The sequence below is a fragment of the Hemitrygon akajei genome, chromosome 25 (assembly GCF_048418815.1).
Source record: "Hemitrygon akajei chromosome 25, sHemAka1.3, whole genome shotgun sequence".
Taxonomy (NCBI): Eukaryota; Metazoa; Chordata; class Chondrichthyes; order Myliobatiformes; family Dasyatidae; genus Hemitrygon; species Hemitrygon akajei.
In genome coordinates this window covers 55,741,208-55,752,389 of record NC_133148.1, presented here as the reverse complement: position 1 = coordinate 55,752,389, position 11,182 = coordinate 55,741,208, and positions in this window count along the sequence as shown.

The window sequence follows — 11,182 nt, the reverse complement described above, 5'->3', positions numbered from 1 at the left end:
ATCTTAGTTTATTGCACGCATTATATCTCATATAGACTGGAAAATTTGAATACTGAGGAGATGTTTCTCACACACATCATTTTTTTTCTCTCGACTCCTAATTCTCCAAACCTACTGATAGCCCTGTGAACTGGCATGGCACACACCCATCTTTGCCCCACTCTGCCTCTATTACCGTCTCCTACACAGAAAAGTCCATACCCCAAGCCTACACTGGTAACTGACAAACGACTTGCAACTCGTGTATGTTACATGGACGACTGTACTGGTGTTGCTTCATGTACACTTGCAGACCTCGTCAATGTCATCAACTGTACCTTCAAGTTCCACAACGCCCATCCAATTACTTTGTCCATTTCTGACACCTTGATCGGCATTCTCAATTACTTTGACTCAATCCCTGGAGACATCTGGAGGCTGTGTTCTGATATCTTTACAAACTAGTGACACTCACAGTTATCTTGATGTTTATTCTTTCTCATTTGCACTGGTAAATTATGTCGTTTCCTTTCTGCATCTCCCCCGTCGTTTCGTATTTATTCATAGGACCCCCTATTGGCTTCGAACAGACAGGGAGGAGCTTACAAATAACTCGTTGAAACAGAATCACAGCTATTGCACACTAAACCTGACGCTTTTTCGCAGAAAAGGTAATTCGGAAACAGGGAGGCAATTGAAAAAAAAACTCTACGACATAAACCGGCGGATGTTTCTCTGCCCAGTTCAGCTGAAAAACCTACCAAACAATTCTAGGTCTCTGTAATATATACTATCTGCATCTCGGAGACGAAACGATGAACTTTTTCTTGAATGTCACGCTGTGCCTCTGCTTTCGCCGTGAGTACCGTTCACAACTTTCGCAATATGCAAGTATAAAACTGAACAAGTAGATTCGGACTTTTATGAGCACTTTATTAGCCATCTTGTGTATTTCACATCTAATGCCGCTTTGCTTCTCCGTATGCTTAATTTTTCAGAGTTCTTCTGCCAGTCCGTGACCCAAAGCCCGACAACGTTGACGAGAACTGAATGCCAATCTCTCACCATAACATGCAGGTTCAAAGCTAATCAGTGGTTATATAATAAATTTCTAACAGGACAGTTTTTCAAAAAGACACAGCGGGGAAAGGAAAAGGAGCGTGTGTACACAGGAGAAAGATTTAGTATAACAGAAAATAAAGAAGAAATGACAATTACGCTGAAAATTATGAATCTTGTAGTTAAGGACAGCGCCACCTATTACTGCAAAGTTGAATATGAATATACACTGAGCTGGGAATGGGATTCCCGCCGTACTCGAATACCTGCTGTAAATTATCCAATCTGGAGAGTAACGAGAGGGGTTAGTCTGCCGGTAATTAGACGAGGCATTTCGGTTGCGTTCCATGCACTATAGTTGGGAGTGAGACTGTAAGTTCAGTGCTCATACTGTAGTTATTTTCTCTTCTGAATTTGCATGCATAAATCACCTTTCCGGAATATTGGTTAGTGAACAACAGCTGAAAGGATGCTACCCTTTCCGAATCACTTACTTCAGATGGGATCTTGCTCCAATAGCATAGAAACCGGAATTGCAATTGGGAAGCTTTTAGCTCCAGCCCAATCCTATTCTGCCATTTGAACTTGAGATAAAAAACTGTGGATATTGGAACACACAATGGAGGGTAATCGAACAAAAACACTCGGTCCTGATAAAGTTTCTCTTCAGGAGTCGGGAAATAGAATCACATGTTTGTTTACTTTCACGCAGTGACCTGGAGAATTCCATTGTACTTTGTCCATTTCCAGATTTTTTCTTTGACATTTGCAGCAGTTTATGGAACCGACATTCGGAATGTGTGAAGTGGCCAATTAACGAGATTATTTTTTCACAGGTAACTTCACAGGGGTTTGTGGAACACTTGATGTTGTTTTTGTTGATGTTTTTTTTAAAGACTGGATTAGTTGTGCACTGTCCACTGACGGCTGCTGACTGCACTGAGTTCAAGATGATTATTGTACCAGTAAGACTGGGAGTCAGATCACTGTGAATTATACAATGGATATGCAGAAGGAACTGGGACAACAGTCACTGTCACTGCCGGTAAGGATCTGAACAGGCCAAATTTGTAAAGCCTTTTCTTCAATGTGCTTGCAAGGACAGTTTTGTTAAAGATATCAAATTTAATTGAAATTTCAGGGATAGACGCTGTAAAGTTTGTGAGAGATAATGAATAACGCGTTCAGATTGTCAGCCAAGACTTTATATTAGAAAGGTAATATTGTTAAAGCAGCGCATTTCTGTAACCATGCAGTGCTGGAGGAGCAGCAAGGGTTCGTTCACATATGTAGACCAGCTTTTTGTGTTTCCAGTAGGATGTTTAGGGGGGCAGCAGAAAAAAAAACCAGTTCATGCGTTTGCATGTAGCACTATCAAATGTGAGAGAAATTCACAGGGAAGTCCCATGCTAAGTGACGGCGCAGGTCCACAGAAACTGTATGTTGGAAGATTGAGAAAACAACTCTAAACCATGCAGGAACTATAGATAAAACTAATCAGCGTAGACTCCCAGTTACGAAAGAGCCTGACACCGACGTGTAACCCTCAATGCAAGTGATATCTGACAGACTGTGTGAAAACTTTTTGAGATGACAGGATACATACCATATGCAGTAATTGTAGAACAAGCAGTATGAAAAAAGAAAAAAAAAACATAATAAAGCGGACTGAACTGTAAGTACAACAGAGGATGAGATAGAACACCGAATGGGGAAACAAGAGAAAATCTGCAGATGCAGTGAGCCAAAGCAATATAACCGGAATGCTGGAGGAACTCCTCAAGCCAGATAACATCTATGAATACCCCGATGAATTGCCTCTACCCGAAACATCGCCCGTTTACTCTTTTCCATTAATGTTGCCTGGCCTGCTGAATTCCTCAAGCATAGTGGGTCTGTTACATGGAATGGATTGGACGTTTACATTGGTATTCATAACATTTAACAAACTGTACTACTACGCCCATTGGTCTTCATCCCAAAAATGGAAAATCATTCCCTACTGAAGGCTCTTAAACGGCTAAATCGAAGAGCAAATATTTCTAGAGAGTGCATCAGTCCATCTGAAAGAATATATTGTTCTTTTTTTTCCAGTTCGTCTTTCCCTTACAGAAATGAAAGGCAAACAATTGAATTTTCAACAATAGAACATGTATATCCTCTATTTTCAGGGTGCAAGCTCTGGGAGAATATTGCCAAATGTTCTCCAATTCCTGTGAAGTTTCATATTTTCCAGCATTTGCATGTAGTTATTTCATTTCTCCTCCTACATCATGTGCCAATTATTTCTCTACAGCAGCAAGTCGCCAGAAGAATTACCAACCGCAATAAAATCATTCTGGAGACATTGTGAACGAAACCAGCAGGCGTGGACCCTTTATCTATTCCTCTAAGAGGTGGATATAATAATGACAGTAAAGTAATACTAATGCCTGTTTTAATTTTCTTCAGATCCATTATCCCTTGAGTCCAAGAGTCCGCCACTAAAATCTTCTTATTCCGATGACGTCGTCACCTTAAGTTGCAAGTATTTCGGGTTTTGTACATATACGGTACACTGGTACCGGCAGTTCCAAACAGAGCATCCAAAGCTTCTCCTCCAGAGGCACACTTCCGGAGAACAGGATCATAAAAGTGCTGCGGAAGGACGCATCTTCGGTTCTCTCGATCGTGATAAGAAAATCAGCATGTTAATGATATCGAAACTGCAAGTGAGCGACTCGGCTTTGTACCAATGCGCCATAAGTCGGCGCAGAGCACAGTGATAGACAGGAGGAAACGTGATGCACAAAAACTTCTTTGTGGTGGATTACACAGCGTTTCAAAAGACGAAAGGAGCCGTACAAAAATATGCGAGTGCGAGACCGCAGAGAAGAGACCGAGAATCCTGCACTAATCGTTCAGGTGCGAAAAGATGCAATGGTAATTCCTAATATTGCGTACTAAGCTCAAGTCTATTCGATAGGTATCCTGCCATCTGTCAATAGTACAACTTGCTGCTATTTACATGGCGACACTTTGGCTTGTTTCGCTTACGAATTAGTCCTCCGTCAGCAGCATTAGGACACCTATATTATGGTGATCGCTCGGTCCACGACGACAGACTCGAAAAGATTTTTTTTGAAAAAAAAATCTCAACCGACCTCTTTATGGCGATCCGCACAAAAACATACCCGGAACTGTGACCGGGAAAATATCCCGTTTAGTCACATATAGACAGTGGAGGAGATTATTTAATACTCGGGAGAAAGTCAGGGTGCCTCCCCACCTCCCCGAACGCACAACGGAACAACGGTACAAGACAAGCTAAATGAACACGAACCTTCCACCATGTGTAACGTAAAATTATTAAAGACCATTTGTTTTGGGCAATTCCGACAAGCTTGGTTTTAAACAAATAGCAAAATTTAAAAAACAAATGTGTCCCTCATTTTCATTCTCTACAAGACCATGCATTCTCTTTTGAATCATCTGTGCAAAGCGATTATTTGAATAATTTCAGGAAAATTTTATACATTTTCCTGAACATTATCGGGAACATAGGAATCGCGTTTTGAAATTATGTCGAGATGATATTAACATGGCATAGAATATGATTAAAGACAACAGAACCCAAATCCTCCAAATTCTAAAGTATGTAATGTGGCATCAAATACATGGGAAGATCCTAATATGACAGGCTACTGATAAATTTACAAAACGAATGTTTCATTTATTTCCCAAGTATATTGATAGGGTTTTTCAGCAACTGAGGAAGCTCGTTCTTGAACTTCCTTTGAGTCATTTTGTATATGGTTGTGCTTTTTTTTTCTTTTGGAGGTCAGTAACAAATAAATAGCCGCATATTTACGAAAGCTAACAAAGGGTTCCCTCCAAGTCCAGCGCAAAATAATTTAAGAGCTCCTATAGCAAATGAAATGTTCTTAACTTGACAAAAAATAACAAAGCGATTATAAACCTGTTGAAGGTAGCGAATTATAAAACAAGGGATTATCTGCTGTTCGACATCTCATGGAACATAAAACAAAGAATGTTAAATGGGACAACACAGACGCATCATCACACTTTGCGTTCCAAATAATTTTGAGTCACTGGAATATCTATACAAATATTCCCTCATACCAAAGCAATATACCTCAAATGATTGTCTCCATTATATCTATATAATAATACTTTTAAAAGAAATTCTCATGAATCGTCCACCATCTCCGGCATGGATTTCCAGTTAACCACTATTGTCCGTGTGAACGAAAATCTCTTTCTGGTATCAGCGGTAAATTCACCATAAACGGAGGAATGTTGGTGTTTGTCATTACAGCCTTGGGGGAAAAAAAGAAGAAAAAAGCTATCTCTGCCTTTCATAATCTTACGCACTTCCATTGAGTTGACTGTGAACCAGTGTTGCTCCAAAACGAAAAGCTCCAGTTTGCTCAAAACTGACCATTGAAGCAGTCTCTGATCCACGAGGCCTCATGGTAAATCTTCTGAGCTCTGCTCTTTCACTAAACCTTCGACATCCTCTCTATAAGCAGCTGAACAGAAATTAGCCCGATTCACTTAGTGTTGTCTCATCAGATCTTTGCAGAAGTCCCTTCTCGCGTCTGTTAAAATCAATATCCGGTCCAAAAATTAGAGCACAACATATTATTTCTTACATAAAGTTGAGTGCAAACAATGCTGAATATACCTCCGCAGATGTCAATGCTCCTCTGCACATCTGCCTGGCTAAGAATCCTCCTCTTAACGTTTTACACATTCTTTAATTCTATTTTCGAATGCTCGTAATTCCACACCATCCTTTTCGTTTTAAAAGTTATTTTCAATTTATTCACCCCATTCTACATCCTCACTCCGTCTCGTTGTAAATAGTCTTAACTTTCTTCTCGGTATACAATACCACCAATCTGTATGCAATTTATCTAATGTAACATCCACGTCCTTACACAAATCGCAAATAAGTTTTTAACTTCACAAGTAGTAGGGTGCTCAAAACAGTTGCGAAGGAGCATTTACAATTCCTGAAATCCGGGCATAATAAATTCCAACTAATACAGTGCCATACCTTCAGAGAGCTGGAGAACTCTTAATCCACTCTTCCAATGTCCCGTGGATCCCCTGCCTGGTGACGTGCGCGAAGATAACAGACGTTTGAATTTCAATGCTGCTGAGGACCCAGCATAGTATAGACTGCGTACTTCAGTGAATGAATTAAGCAGCAAAACCTACAGAATGGCACATCGGGGGTTAAGTGCTGTCGCAGCATTCACAGACTCCCTCTCGTGCAATACGTCGAAGCCATTGAACATGGAAACAATGGTTTACTCTTTTCGATTAAGTCCCTGTCAGCATTTCTATCGAAACTAAGGTGTGAAAGAAATTGGGGAAATATAAGGATCGCAGAGCTCATTGATATATCCAGTCCTTATGGAGCTATACTTGGTTGTTCACTGCATTTGGGGCAGTTTTCATTGAATCAGCCCAAAGGAAATTACCGCAGTTTCATCTCACTGAAAATAAACCACGAAGGCAGGTCGCACACAGTCCAGGTGAACACGCAGACGTACAATGCTGTGTTACTCAACTGACCTTTTCTCAATAGTTAGCCACTATTTATTCAACTGAACACTTTAAAATTCAGAAATCTCGCAGATTTTCAAATATTACAAATTATGTAGAAATTAAAAAATGGGCAGTTACCATAAAGTATCCAAATATTGTTTAAAATGAAACTTGATAGGAACAAGTATATATCAAAAACAAAGGATAAGAACAAATGTAAAAAATCAATGTTGTATTTCCTTCAGAGTGGTCAATCTCTGAAAAATATGTAGTGGGAATTTTAAAAAAAGGACCACAATCAACAAGTTTAAACATTATGTAAAAATAATTTAATGAACAAATATAAAATACATGATATTAAATGAATAGGAGTAATGCAAATAAAAGATACCTGGAATTGGATTTCTTGTAAAAAAAAGATCATGAAAGTTTGTGTTTTGATGTGATGATTGACGTCAAATATGTTGTTGTACAAGTAAGAGCGGTAGGGGTAATAAGTTGTACCTTCAGCCTACACACATTCTGTCGGTTTTAAAGGATATGAATGCTTTTGTTGTAATTTTGTCTTATGTAATCATCGTTGAAAATGATGTTTTTGTTATGTTTGTACACAACGAAATAAATTTCATTCATTCATTCATTCATTCAATATGAGTTTCAATAGTTTATTTTATCCGAATCATTAACTTCAATATTCAAACTATCTCAAATTCCTTTCGACTTCTTTGACCAGGTGAGTAACTTCTCCATACAGTTAACTCCGTGCTGGTGCCGGGATATTTGTAGTACCAGTGTAATTTCATGCCGCATCATTGCATTTGAATAACGGTATTGATAGTAGTTAACTATCTTGGAAACTTACTAAATTTCCCAACCGTGCAAGTTACTTAATTACTTATTTACAAAAAAATAAAACGTGAAACACGTACTTCCTGCCCAATGTGCCACACAGACCGACAATCTACCATAAATCCCTAAGACAAAAGTGCGAAATTAGGCCATTCAGCCCATTGAATCCGGTCCGCCAACACATCATGGCTGATCCCGCATCCCACTCAACTCCATACACCTGCATTCTGCTGATATCCTTAGACTCCCTGAAGGAGCAGAAACGACCAGCTTGCGCCGTAAATGTACGCATGTACTGGGCTTCGACAAAGTCTGTGGCATTAGCTTTGTTCTCAATGCTCGCCCTTCAGCGGTCGCACCTTACGTTCGTTCTAAATGTTCATCGGTCAATTTTGATGGCTTTGTTCTCTAGTTCTAAATAGACTCATCATAGGAATCATGCAGTCCATATGCACCCAATCTCGTGGTTTCAATAGGATCCAGATAGATAGATAGATAGATAGATAGATACTTTATTCATCCCCATGGGGAAATTCAACATTTTTTCCAATGTCCCATACACTTGTTGTAGCAAAACTAATTACGTACAATACTTAACTCAGTAAAAATATGATATGCATCTAAATCACTATCTCAAAAAGCATTAATAATAGCTTTTAAAAAGTTCTTAAGTCCTGGCGGTTGAATTGTAAAGCCTAATGGCATTGGGGAGTATTGACCTCTTCATCCTGTCTGAGGAGCATTGCATCGATAGTAACCTGTCGCTGAAACTGCTTCTCTGTCTCTGGATGGTGCTATGTAGAGGATGTTCAGAGTTTTCCATAATTGACCGTAGCCTACTCAGCGCCCTTCGCTCAGCTACCGATGTTAAACTCTCCATTACTTTGCCCACGACAGAGCCCGCCTTCCTTACCAGCTTATTAAGACGTGAGGCGTCCCTCTTCTTAATGCTTCCTCCCCAACACGCCACCACAAAGAAGAGGGCGCTCTCCACCACTGACCTATAGAATATCTTCAGCATCTCACTACAGACATTGAATGACGCCAACCTTCTAAGGAAGTACAGTCGACTCTGTGCCTTCCTGCACAAGGCATCTGTGTTGGCAGTCCAGTCTAGCTTCTTGTCTAACTGTACTCCCATCTTCTTCTTCTTCTTCTTCTTCTTCTTCTAGATTTCAGTGTCGCCAAACGCTCCTCATATGTTTAGTTGTAAACCTTTTCTGGGCTCTCTCCATTTACGACACATCCTTTCTGAGAAATAGGAAATGCTGACATCGATCGAAGTGCGGTCTGACGAGTGTCTTATAAAATCTCAGCATTTTCGCGGTGATTTTATATTCTATTCCATTTGAACTAAATCTCAATATTACATTCGCCATCTTTACCGCAGACTCAACCTGCAAATTAACTTTCTGGGAGTCTTGCACGAGGACTACTGCACCCCTGATTCACAGATTTAACTCTAGCTTATCTAGGGACAGTTTACAATAACCGGTAGTGACCGGTACGTATTTGGACTGTTGCAGAAAACGGGACACGCGGTGGAATCCTTTGCCCACATGGAAAATAACTTACTAACTTGTTCATAGTAGACGCCTGAATTTTCCTTCGATCTCCGATGCTGCGAGAGGTAACACGGCTGTGGTATCGCTGCGCTGTAGTCTGTGAGTTCTGGTGGATAATCGCTTAGCAGTTGCTTGCCACGGATTCAGCAGCTTGTCTGTCGACCAGTATTTAGCACTGTTTTTACTGGAAAGAAAAATCGGAACACGGTTGACTCCAACTTCAAATTTGTGAAAATTGGGAAGGCCGATTGTTATGTGAGTCCCGGAGATACAGTACTCAAGTATATTCTCTGAATGTTTTGTGGCTAAAAAGTTACGGTCTCACCGCCGAGCCCTGTGTTCGATACACTGCCGTAACAGTACTTCTTTTTGCGATTCCATATATTTAGCCAATTAATTGATGTGGACTGAACAACGTTCGCTTCCAGGTCAGTCTCTCAACTTCCTGCACCTGCGTGTCATGAGCATTCTTCCTTCACTTTGCTCCTTATTCACCTGCTTGATTAATTGATATTTGGTCACGAATGTGGATTATTCGCAAGATAAAAAGAGTCGATACCAGCGATGATGTTCCCTTATTACATCACTTTCTCTGAAAGAGCAGGAGATGTTTCACCACACGTGTACCTCTTCTAGGCCACTAGAGCAGAAGTAGATTTTCCCGGGGATAATCTAAGTAGATTTTCAATCACCGGCATGCCATTTGTTTTCTTTTAATCCAACTTACAGCTACCAGTTTTCATTCACGGTCTATTTGGCTTTAGGAGAAAATAAAGATAATTGGTGACAGTGATGCAGAGTAATTGCACTCAAAATACAGAAGTGGCTACAGGCTTAACGCGACCTGTCATTTTAATTTTATTTCTACTTTCAGTGTGCGCTGGTATAATGCACAATTACAATACTGTCCAACAGACGCCTGGAGAACAGCTAATCTTCCCTTTGGAAAAGTTGCTAACTTCCAGAGGTAACGCCGAATTGGCATTTTAGATAACTCATGCTTCTTCACTTTTTTTGATGTAGCCTTTCCTACGCTAACAGCAACTGTGGTGCTGGATGTGTAGAAGAGTATTTGCTGTTGATAGATGCAATGCCAAACTTGTGGTTCGGCGTTGAGCATAGTACGTCTATAGTTTGGAAAGGAATACTGCAGATGACAATATAAACAATTCCAAATATGTGAAGATAAATGCTTCCTTGTGAAAATTACAGATTAATTTATAATTTCCATCTCTCTCGCGAGCACACTGAAGTGAAGAACTCAGCACGAGACAAACACTAGCACACTCTAAATCCATATCCTTTCCCTATGCATCGATGGACCCGATTATGGTACTGCCGATGTTAACTTCCGATGTTTTTCACCACCTTAATTACGGGCATAGCGGGGAAAAAAAGCTTTCATACTTTTAATTTACTTGGGACTTACGGAATATTTTTGTGGATATTATTATTGTTGGTTACTGGAGATTTAGAGAAATATAATTCTGTTGGTACAACTGTGTAATGCTATTGTTTTCTGTGTTCTATATTTATTGGTTTCTATATCTTATTTGAATTTGAATGGCTATATCTATCAATTAAGCTGTTTTTGCTCCCACGTCCTGTAATACCAGATCTGCACCATTATTAGGGATTATCCTATATGTAAGGTTGATATAGATCTCTTCCAAAACGCCATTTCCCCCTGCTAAAATGCAGGACAGACTGCGGTAAGGTACAATGGCATGCAAAATTTGGGCAACCTTGGTCAACATTTCTATAACTATGAATTGTTAACGGAGTAGAAGAGGAACTGATCTCCAAATATCATAAAGTTTAAAAGAATCATCCTTTTCAATATTTTATGCAATATTATTGTATTAAGTTTTGCGTTGAAAAATTTTAAAGAGGAAAAGAAGGAAAGGAGCACCATGCCGAAGTTTGGGCACCCCAAGAAATATGAGCTGTCAAATAACTTTTAACAAGGTTTCAGACCTTAATTAGCTTGTTGGGACTATGACTTCGCATTCATCGTTAGGAAATGTCAGGTGATGCAAATTCCAAAGCGTTATAAATACCCTGATTCCTCAAACCTTGTCACAACATTCAGCAACCATGACCTACCATAAGCAGCTGCCTAGCACTCTGAAAATTAAAATAAATAATGCCCACAAAGCTGGAGAACGCTA